Source organism: Polypterus senegalus, chromosome 3 (genome assembly GCF_016835505.1).
Source record: "Polypterus senegalus isolate Bchr_013 chromosome 3, ASM1683550v1, whole genome shotgun sequence".
Classification (NCBI taxonomy): domain Eukaryota; kingdom Metazoa; phylum Chordata; class Cladistia; order Polypteriformes; family Polypteridae; genus Polypterus; species Polypterus senegalus.
In genome coordinates this window covers 257,858,989-257,871,473 of record NC_053156.1, presented here as the reverse complement: position 1 = coordinate 257,871,473, position 12,485 = coordinate 257,858,989, and the positions used below count along the sequence as shown (strand labels likewise).

At 35.8% G+C, this 12,485-nt stretch overlaps 1 protein-coding gene across 1 annotated transcript in view; it reads left to right on the top strand.

Annotated features, from left to right (window-relative positions):
• Positions 1–12,485, top strand: part of rcan2 (regulator of calcineurin 2) — a 167,415-nt gene that overhangs the window by 22,364 nt on the left and 132,566 nt on the right. The window lies entirely within an intron of this gene.

The window sequence follows — 12,485 nt, the reverse complement described above, 5'->3', positions numbered from 1 at the left end:
TAATAATTACAGGAAAGCAGTAAATAAATCACAGTTAATGGAGATCAAGAAATACAATATCAACAAGCACAAACTTTCTAAACACAAAGTGGACTTTTGCTCCTTGAATACGTATATTCTCCTTATGTTGATCATCTCACTATCATTTAGTCTGGGACATACTTCATCCCTGAAACATTTTTTGCTGTGTAGTGAAACCACAGTAATCTATTAATCTGTTGTTTCACCAATACAGTACAGGGTGGTCCAGATCAAATTATGCAGATCCAGATCGTCTGGATGACTTTGATTTATCCGGGGACTAGTCCAGTTCGGCGTGAAAACGATTCTTCATGTCGTCAGTTCACACACTTCTCGATGGTCCGGGATTTTTTGGGTGATTTTCTATGTAAGTAACTTAACAAGTTACAGCATAATGAAAATTGCATAATTAGATTTGGACTACCCTATATTTAATTGTTCCAGGCTGGGCATCATATAGTTCCAAATATTTGGTTTGAGAATATAAGTAACATGAGTAATAATCTTTACAAATGACTTTTATATGAAATTCAAATGCATATTTCTTATCTTTTACATTTATGAGAGTAAACATGGTAATAGATTGAACCATTTCGTGGAGATTTCCTGCAGTGAATTTACACTGACTTGCATGTATAATGGTGACTTTTTTGCCATTTTTACCACTACCGTTTTTGGTGTGAAATATCAAGACACACCTGGTAAATCTTATTCCAATAAAATTGTAGTCCTTATAAAATTTGTGTTTTCTTTTTAGTGCCTTGAGATTTAGGAGACAGTAAAACCACAAAAAGTAATGTCATATGAAAAACACCAACACACTGAACAATAAAGGTAATTATTGTAAATATCAGCAAATTAGTACCAAAGTGAAAAAATAGGGTTAATTATGTTTTAAAATGATGTTAGGCACCAAATGCAACAGAAATTTGTAATGCAATGCAACAGTGAAAATTTAATTTGGTTTCTTTGCCCCCTTCCAAATAAGTCTTGAAGATTCATGCAGACATCCCTTTTTGGGGCATAACTAAGTAGAAAAATGAAAGGAATGAAAATGTTTGGCAGGAATAAACAGCTATTACATTGTAAGTAAGTAAGGAAGTAATTTAGTCCTTTAGAAATAAGCCATTTAGGTGGATTGATGTACACCTGCCTCTCAGCTCATGCATCAGGATTTGATTTTTAAGACATTCGCTGTCACAGTGGCATTTATGTGTTCTCCTTGTGCTCCTGACAAGTAATATTGCTTGAAACATTTAGTAATGAAATCTATAACAACATATTATTTCTTTCTGTTCAGTTGACTTGATGCAGAATATTACCTGAGTATTTAAGAGCATTTGGTCACACAATTGTCAAAAAAGTTTGAGGTGGCAAGTATAATAACATTACTGATAACAGCAAGGGACGGGACTGCACAAGAAGCAACACACTTGAGTTCAGTAGAGCAAAACAGAATAGGCATAAATAAAGGACAGAAATTAAATTACTTGAACAGACACACAAGGCATTGCCTCAGCAACAAACTAAGGCTACTTCTTTTTGTTTTTATTTGCCCTTAGTTTGACTGAACTATAATTGGCAGAAGCATCTAAGATTGAGCCAGAATTGATAGCACTGCCCAGTTTGGATCTTACCTTAACTGAAAGGGATTGGGGAACAATTATTAACTAAAAAGAATGTGGCTATAAAAATAAAACCAATAAGGAGTGGGCAGAAGAGTTCCATCAGGATCATAACTTATAAATGCTGCTAGTCTGCTCTCAGTTCCTTCTGTACTCCTACTGGCAGTTACAACAGACGGACCAACTGAGGCAACTGACAGCGCTATACTGAACTTTCAGTCAGTTATGTTGTACTATACTATATATAGTTTAAATTTACACATAACATTGTCCCAAGGTGCTGTACAATGTTTTACATTGTAATAACAAAACACAATTATAAAGGGTCTGGGGCACCACAAAGGCAAACCCTGTATATTGAAACAGCACAAAAGTTGCCAAAAAATGTGTGTTAAGTGCAAATGTTGAGACTTGCTAAATGCACAGCGTTTGGTCAAAATGGCTACGTTTCCAGTTTTGAACGTTTCTGAGAGGAAGAGGTGGGTCCAGGTGGAGTGACCCCAGAAGTGACGTCATGATTGGATCATGTCAATCTTCCTTTCTGCAGAGACGACAGAAGTTCAGAAATCGTTATTACTTAGCACCCTCGTGTGTTCCAGGGGTGTAACATAATTGACCAAGCCCTTAAGTTGTACCCCAAGCGCACGCGTGTGACAACATGTATTTTTTGCTGCTAGAACAGACTGATTAAGTAATTTGCTCTGCTTCACACTATGGGTCTGAAACTGGTATTGAATCCTTAACCTGCTGCTTTATAAAGGCCCTTAGCAACACTGCTAAGACATTAAATCTCCCCTACACTCACGTAGATGATGCACTCACTCTGACCCTCAGCGCACATTCTCAGGTACAGACTAGCTACACATGGGAGGAGACTGTTAAACAGCATAATAAATGAAAATGCTTATAGTAGTGTAAAAGACTTCCTGTAGTAGTTCAGTAAAGCAGCTACTGTGCATTCAGTAAAAGCAAAATCTGAAATACAGAACCTTTGACTTTGAAAATTGCATCTCTGCTGCAAAAAACATTATCTTTGTCCTTAGTGCCTATTGTGCATCTTTCCTCATTAGAAACTGATAAACATCCTTTAAAACATAAACATCCACTTCAAAAAGTACACAAAAACAACTTAACAAGGTAGGCTAAAGAAGAAAAAGTTGATAAGCCCCAGCTGCAAACATCAGTGTTACCTAAAGGGGCCATCTGATTCTGGCAGTGAACCATATTTGCACTAAATGTTATTTCTGCATTATACTGGAAATTATTGGTGGGAGTGGACTGGGTGTGGGTGATAAACAGGCTGATCTGGTATAACGGATGAACTTACTCTTGCAGGATGAATTTTGAATAAAAAACATTTTACTGGTATGTCAAGAATTAGCAGGAAACTTAACAAACACATTTTTTTTTTAATTTTATTGCACTCCATACAAAGCAATCAAGTTTTTACAAAAAGAAAAATAGAGTCAAGAACAGATCGATCCCCACCCTTGTGAAACACATTTTAACATAAAACGTGATGTATCATAAAACAGGAAATCACATTCCCCTTTTGTGTACTATTGTCTTAAAGGTAATGTCTTTGTGTATCAAATTATATGTGACAGTTTGTAATAAGTGAGCTTGCTCCTTTTAGGATATTACCCAAAGTAATGTTTGACTCAACCTGACAATAGAGTCAATGCAAACAGCAAGAGAGGACAAGGAAAAAGACCTGCCTTATGATATCTGCCCTTGGTGCTGGTGAGAGAGAAAGTGATTGAGAAGCTGTACTTGTATTGGTTTAAGAGATGTGAACACCTGCTATTGCATCCATGTAAGTAGTAGAGTGTTAACAAGCTGTCCAATGGTAAACAGGCATGCCTAAGTGGACTAACTGAACATTTGTTAAAAAATATATATTTTGGTCTGAAAAGTATACAGGTATTTATCAAAACTTGAAATTGTACTTTATGCCTTAATATGGATTTTTTTTTTTGCCATACTGCCCACAAAAAGTAAATTTGAAAGAGTGTGTTTATATGAAAAAGTTAGCATGGGTCAAATGCCTGAAGGTAACACAAAATCAAGGCTACATGGAATAGAAGCCCTATATACGTAGAGACTGTCTTCGTTCATAGTGTTTCATAATGTTTTCTAGGAGAGACCTCATCCAAAATAACCATTTCAAGCTATGTTACCGCAGTTTTACTTGGTCTACCATTTTGTGCATTTAGCGTAGTGTCTTTTGCTAGTGTTTTGGAGTGGATACGAATCTAACAGTGAAATGTGTAACCCTCAGCTGCTGTAGTTGCATTGTTGAAATTGTAGAGAAAACAAAAAGTTGTGTACTGATACAGTATATATATGTATGCATTTCAGTATTGTCCGCTTAATGCACTGTAGTGCTTAATTAATGCATTATTCTTCTTGTAAACCTGTGTGCTGTACCGAAAAGATTATTTATACTACATGTTCTCTGTTCAAAAGTGCTAGCATCTTTCTAGTTTTATCTAGTGATTCATCCTAATGTAAGTAGTAAAACTTCTCTAACTGCAGGCATTTCACATCAGTGTTTATAGGAAGACTGACTCAGAAATGAAGTAAAATGCTGTAGAAGCCTGACAGTTTTTTATAGAAACAACCTTGCATTTATAAGGTTTATTGCCGTGAGGATCACAAAATTTTGCTAGATTTGCTGCTGATGCTTTTGCTGTACTGATCATCATTAAAGCATAGTGTCACAAAGTGACCTTCGGGAATGGAATCTAGCTGCACTCAGCAAGTGTGGCAGTGCTAATGCTGACAGAATCCTCTGGAATTTCACCGCAGTAATTTCAGTTTACACAAAGAGCAATCTGTTTCATTTTTTTGCTTGTAAAAATATTCAAGGGATACTTTATGTTATCTACATGGCTGTAAGACCTCCAACTTTTATTTGTAATGTGATCACTCCAACTGAAATGTAAATTTCTGATTTCATTGTGAGGCATTGTCCCAGTTGTTCACAGAAATCCTTAAATAATTCTGAGAGCTACAAACAAAATGACATCACCAAAGCCTCTAGGTGATGACTCAGTATTATTTTTAGATATGTAGAGCTTTTTTTGTTGACTAATAATAGCAACCATGTCTAGGCAGCATGGAAAATCAGCCCATCTGATGCCGTCATTACTGAGAAGGGGAATGGAATGCATTTTTACGCTACTAGCTTCCTGATATGCTTGATGCTGCAAGATCGGCAGTTTTAACTTTCCTCACCTTGTAAGACTACGTGTGTGACTTTATATTGATAAGAATATATTTTTACCTTTGGGCTCTGAGACTAAAGTGAACTGCACCAATAGAATTACCTGTTATATATATATATATTTGTTATATATACAGGCCACCAACATGTAGCATATAAAGTATAATGGTCCTCATTATTTAAAAGTATACTGTTCCCAAACATGACTTTATCAGGAGAAAGTTCATACATTTCAGTGCAGTACTCCACCTACTGTAGGTCACTTTCCCAACTGATTCAGTATCACCTGCAGGCTTGCTTGAATAGCACCACTGCATCATATGCATGTGGGGTCCTGGGAACCCGTTCTCTGAAATACAATCTTACCAACTGCAATGTCAAATGCAATACTGTAGGACTGCTGAATGCCTTACAGTATATTTTAGTTATCTATACATGTACTTGTTTAGTTAGTACTTTTGCTATGAATTTCAATATAACATTACTGTATCCAGTGTGTATTACACAAGCTTTATTTGGATTTTTATTAAGAAACCTGGCATTTGTTTACTGTGCATGCTTCCTAGCATAATTCTGGGAAGCAATCTACAAAGTATTACATATTTCTTTAACCCAGTCTTTTACTTGATGGCTCAATTGTATATACAGTATATATATATATATATATATATATATAAATTATACATTATATATATTGTGATGGAAAACCGGGGTGTCGGCTTGCCCCAAACATGAACAAAAGTACCTCCACACAAGAAAACACAAGAAATACATTTCTCGAAATTGGGGAAACTTACAAAATAGTACCTGTGCATCCCTGACTCAAGCAGTCCTTCTGAGAAGGCTTTCAGCTCTAGAGGAAATGTTGTAACATGTAACCGTGTTGCGCTGAAGCCAGATTCTGTGGACAGACTGGTGTTTCTGTCACTTATCTTGAAGTTTACTCAGTAGATTTTTACTGTTGTTTATTTTTGCTGATATCTTTGTGCAGTATTGGACAGAGCCTGTTTACAAGTGCTATATGTTTTTCCTGTGCAGTATTTGGCAGAGCTTTGTATGTTTACACGATAGTACAGTATGTTCTTATTTCTTGTAAGCTGTACAGTTCACTTTACAACAGAGCAGTTTGTTTATTCAGACTGTAATGTTCATGCCCTGTATTTCGATTATGATTAGTATTTTATTTACATGAAGGGTAAGTGTCTGTTTAAAATGCTGTCATTATAATAGTTTTGTTGGTCTTAGTGCAGTTTTTTTGTGTAAATCCTGTAGGCCACTTTGAAATGGTTTACTCATACTTGTATTACTGAAATCAAACAGTGCATTGACTGGTGCTTTTAATATTTTTGTGTTATTTTACTTTAGTTTTAAGTAAATAAATAAAACCTGCTTTCCTTAACAGTGGTTTCCATTAATCTCATTAGTAAGTTATAATTAATATCCACTTATCAAGACCAAGCTAGATTAATAAGACTTTTACAAATATGTTTTTAAATGATATAAATTATCTATTTATCATTCTCGTCAAACTCAGAGAAATATCAAGATATCATTTTTTTGCCGGAATCACACACCCCTACTTCATGGTCATTTTAGGAGGCCTTACACCCATTTTGCCATATTTGTGACTCCTATTCACAACAGGCTGTTTTTTAAGTACATCCAGCACTCCAAATAACTTCTGTTATATCATAATGACATATGCAGGACCTTCTGCTTTCGTTGCATCTTGCCTTAGCCAGGGTTCCTCACATGGTTGTGGTTCAAATTCATGTTTTATGTCTCTTTTGTTCATTTTGATTCTTTTATTAATGTCAACTATATTTATCATTCTTTATTTTTGTTTGTGTTTTATGTATATTAGCTTTCTGTGTTATGTTCCATGTGCTTTGTGGGTGTTCTCCCAAGAGGTAGGACCACCTGTCAGTGACCACCGTGAAACTGCCCTACACCCTATAAATCCAGAGGGTCATTCAAAGTTTCTGGTGGGTTATTATGAATGCGTTGTGTTTTTTCTATGCTTGTGCTGTGGGTATGTTTTGGATTTTTGACCTTCATGCTCTGTGTTTGACTACTTTTCTGGATTACTATTTTGAGACTTTGCTTGTATTAGAGTGCCTTAATCTTCTTGGCAATTCCTTTGCTTTCTGTACTCTATGGAACTTCATTGGTATTGATGTGCATTTTGTGATAATTAAACTATTTATTTTATAAAGAGTGGGTGCTTGCTCTTATTACCAGCTGGGGTTTGACAGTAATATCCTTCTGTAGTAGGCATTTTTTGGAAGTGCTTTTGGAACTTATTGAGAGTTCAGTTTTGCGCAGGAATTAATGAAAGACATGGTACAATAACATGACAAGTCTGTTGGCTCTTTACCTTATTTTGACAAAAGGTTAATATCTATGGTAGTGTTAACAGAATCATTCATTCAGGTGATGGAGATGGCAGAGTTTTTTGAATTTGAAAAACAGGGGCTAATAGTTACTTCTGAAACTTTGAAAAAAATGAATGTGGCAACCCTTATGACCCTTGTGACTTCCCAGATTGCATAGAGTCTAAAGCCTCATTAATTTCAACAAAGTAATAGTTGCATCAAGAATGGCGTTTTCATCATCTGAGACTTTATAGAGATCAAAATAGAAACATTGTCTATTTTTCTCAGTTGAATTATTAGTCTGATTCCTAGCCTTACTACAGGTAGAAGTAATAATAGCAGATGCTTCTCATTTATGCTACTTAAGAGTTTGTAATTTACTGAGCCTGGCTCCAGCAACATAAAATCTGGCCTGCATCCAATGGATTTCAAATTCCTTTTTCTGTAGGAGAATAAAGTAGGAACTTGTGATCAGTACGAAATCCACAGGTGTGTGCATTCCTTTGAGCAATAAACCTAAAAATGAAGATAAAAAGTTAAGTAATATTTTAGCGCATTATTTCTGGTAGATGATGATGCAATGAAGAAAAAAAGAGTAAATCTTTATACTGTATAAAACAAGGCTAGTTTTTCGAATGTTAAAGAAACAGCCGGACCCACAACGTATGTTTGGGGCAGCCACCCGTATAGTTTCCCTGGCTGCAAAAGGCTTTAAAGTAGCATACAGTGTGTACCAAAATAGAACTGTTTTAAGTATGGAGGATGAGGGGTTTTTATAGGTGGTTCACAGGAAGTGACGTCCTCGGGCCGGGACAGAAAGTGACATCCTAGGAGCTGGGACAGGAAGGATTTCTCGTGTTTGGTGTCCAGAGAGAAAAGGTTTAGTGCACTCCGCCCCTGGTCCCTTTGGACGACTTCCAAGCACACGTGTGTGACATGAGAAAAATCTGTTCTGTTGTAACTGAAGCTCATGTACAGTACAATTCTTTGCTTCAGCTGCATGGAAAGGGGATAAGTGACAAAACTACTTTAGATAGAGCAACTGCCATAATAAAAGAAAAGTTTTTCAGTGATTTGTTAATGTTGTTTTTAATTGGTTAGAAACTTTTCAAAGGGTATATTACTCATAACAAATGTTTTCCAAGATTCTGATGTTACCACATGCAGTCCAACATGTACATCCATTGCGTTTTCATTTGCTTTAGAGCACTTTTTACTCAGACAAAAGAGGTGAAATTTTTCAGTGGTGTTGGCAGCACACTGCCCAACTGCACCTTTATAACATTCCTTGGGCTTGTAACTTTTCAGCCAGGAAGGCCACCAGGATGGCAAACAAGGCTGTGCCATACAAGATTTAGCAGATAGTGCATGTCATTTATTGAGTACAGGCTAGAATGACCTGAAGGTTAAATAGTTATAATACCCAGGCAAAAAAGTCAATGATTTTTATTTAAAAGCCAAAATCCAAAAACAGTAATCTGAGAAATAGGCAGAAGCCCAAAAAGGCATACAGACGTATCCAAAATTTCCAAAACAACAGGGAAAAATGAATACGTAGAAAAAATAACCAAGGGATAAAAACACTAAACATAAAATTTCATGAAGCAAAGAAAACACCAAACAAGAGGTGTTAACAAAGGCAGAATGATTAGAGTGTTAGAGTGAAGAGCCTCTGTCAAAATGCCTCTTTTATATCTCTTGCCCCTGTCATCATGTTACTGTCGCCTGATAAATGTTGCATAGCAACAGACTGACAGAAGTACCAAGAAAAAAATTGTAGGCACAAGGGGTTGCAAGGAGATAAAGCCCCAGCCAGATCCTAACAAGTCATTGCTAACGTCCCAGAATAAATTCTTGTAGACCTTTCTTGTGAACACAAGTAGAATGAAATTATAATAGTTACAGTAATGAATTATTTGGACTTGAGGAAATAAAAAACAATTTCCTTTATGTAGTGATGCCATTCCTGTGTGTTTTACAAGTTCAGAGCTATGGCACAATTGTTTAGATGGATTGATGTCCCGTCAGTCTGAAATGCAGCTTAAGTGTACATATTATTTTTAATTGAAAATATAAATTGTGCGTATATTATGTAAAAGGCTTTTTTAAAATCTTTTTGATAATTTTACCTACATTTTACTTATAAAGAATTGTGCTTAGCAAAAACATACATTGTTTTGAAGACTGGCAGCTTAGTTTTAGCTGATATTGCAGTATATTAACAGTGATCTATCTTCCCACTAACATTTTTCATTGGTATTGTCAACCAGGAAACATTGACGAGTGTGATTCTATTGTAGGTTATTTACTGAGTTGTCATAATAAAATCTATTAATGGATTACAGGATAATGGATTACAGGATTAGGTCAGTGGCTTCTAGATATTTAGCCAAGGTAAGTCCATTTGATAGAGGATGATTCATTTTTCCTAAAGTGACTATTTCATAAAATAACAAAACGTGAAAAAAATATACAGGAATAATTAAATAGTTCACTGACCTAAAAATGAAGATTATTAAAAGCTATTTATAGATAATGGGCACACGGTGACACAGTGGTAGCGCTGCTGCCTCGCAGTAAGGAGAACTGGGTTTGCTTCCCGGATCCTCCGTGCGTGGAGTTTGCATGTTCTCCCCATGTCTGTGTGGGTTTCCTCCCACAGTCCAAAGACATGCAGGTTAGGTGCATTAGCAATTCTAAATTGTCCCTAGTGTGTGCTTGGTGTGTGTGTGTGTGTGTGTGTCCTGCCGTGGGCTGGCACCCTGCCCGGGGGTTTGTTCCTGCCTTGTGCCCTGTTTTGGCTGGGATTGGCTCCAGCAGACCCCCCGTGACCCTGTGTTAGGATATAGCGGGTTGGATAGACTGACTGACTGACTGTTTATAGATATGTATTAGAAGTGAAGAAAATACCTGTTATGTCTGGGGAAAAACATTTTGTTAATTTTAATGGTAACTCATCTTACCAATCAGCTTGATAATATATGTTCTTTTCAAGCCACCGAAGAATGAAAAAGTACAGTTGCAGCTAGTATTTGCATTATATTGTAAGTTTAATATTTTCGGTTAATATTAAGTGAACACTAGATGGCAGAGGTGCTTAACAGCCATTTAAATTGGTTTTGTGGTTGAACAGATTTTATCCTATTAGAATTAATAGTTTATTCATCTTTTTTATACTTGATGTTTTCTTTTTATTCTTTTCATTTATATAAATAGTATTAAATCTTAAATGGCACATTATGTACAGGAAATAATGTCAGTGAGATTATATTACAAAATATATTTATTGAAGTGACACCAAGATCAGTACATTTTTAAAGGTAAAGATAATACTACAGTTTATATTGTTCATAATTCTTAAAATCAATATTGTTGTGTGAAATATTTGACAAAAATATAAAAAAAATTTAAACAAGTCATTTTTATTTATTACATTGTTTTTCAAGGTACGTTCTTCTATATTTTGAAGTATTTTACATGAACCGGGAATACTTTTAAAAATAAAACAATAAACAGTTTCCATTAATCATTAAACTTCCTGGATAGTGTAGAAAACTGAAATTGAAATATGATTGAAATCAATATGACTACCCTTTGCCTTAAATACAGAAGCAATTCTTTTAGGTCCACCTGCATGCAGGTTTTGAAGGTCCTTATGTGGTTGGTTGTTCCAAACCTCTTGGAGAACTTGCCATAGTTCCACTGCAGATTATGGCTGTTTTACTTGCTTCTGTCTGTACAAGAAATCCCAGACTGGCTTCATTAATTTGAGATCAAGGCTCTGTAGGGGCGACAGGATTCCTTGTTCCTCTTTTTTTCTTTAGATAGTTCTTTTTATAATTATGGCCATGTGCTTGGGTCATTGTCATGCTGTGGAATGAAGCTAGGAATGATCAGAAGCCACTGTGATTGTATTACATGATGGATGTGAATCTGCCTATACTTCTTAGCAGAGCCCCAGACATGCAGAGAACCTCCATCATGCTTCACTGCTGTCTTCAGACATTCATCCATGTACTGATCCCCAGCCCTTTGGCAGACAGAAAGCCTTTATGATGTAGTATGATGATTTTTTCTGACCCCTCTGACTGGAAGAACCCTTTATATTCCTTTCAATAGTATTAGGGTGTTAGCCATTATGTAGTGAGAAGTCCAGCAAAATATAATTGATTAAATCTTGCCTGAAGAAGGGACCTGAGTTGCCTCGAAAGCTTGCATATTGTAATCTTTTTAGTTAGCCAATAAAAGGTGTCATTTTGCTTGACTTCTCACTATATTCTTTTCAAGGCACAATACCCAGTTCAAAGATAGCCCTAAAACACTTTGTCCTTGTGACTCCTGGATACATTGTATTAGGAGCATGTCTAATCCAGTTATGAAACTGTTAACGTCTGTAATGCTCAAAAAATAACATGATAAAATTTCTTGCCTCTCTATGTGAAAAAAATTGCTTCTCTATGAAATTCTCCATCTCTGTTAACTTGCATTATCCCATTCTTGTTGTTTGCAACTTTTTAGAATAATCTGTTTTTTTAATCCTGTTTGTTCTGGCTCATTTCCTTAATTGTAACTTCTTGGCCAATTTATTTATATTCCTTGTCCTAAAGTGGTGTCACTAGATATAAATACCTGCTACTGTAATCGTTTTTGTAGTTTTGACTATTATTATTATTTGAATATATTTATGAAGCTTGTAAAACAGCTCAAAATCATGCAAATATGAAGAAATTAAAAAAGGATTAAACTATAGGTGTTGCATCAAGTGTAAAGACACAAAAAAATCAAGGAAAGGGGTCTGGGGCACCATAGACAAACCCCATATATTAAATGATATGCAAAAGGTGTAAAAGAAAAAAAATTCATTGTACATTGCAAAAGGTTGAGTCATTCTGAGGTTCATTTCAGCTGCCCTAGATGACAGCATTTCCTATTATAAATGAATTTGGGAGGATGATGGGAGTCCAGATGATCTGACCATGGAAGTGATGTCATGGATGGAAATATGTCAGTCTTCCTTTCTGCAGAAGGAAAGGAGAAAAGAGATCGTTAATGTACAGTGCCCCCTCATGTTTTGGAGGATAATTACATTCACATAAGCCCTTAAGCTGTTCCTTAGGCGCGTGCATGTGACATAAGGCACTTCCCAACTGCTAATTAATGGGATACATTACAAGTTATGTAAAACAATGAATAAAACTGACCACTGAGTACTTACTGTATAATGCATAAATAATG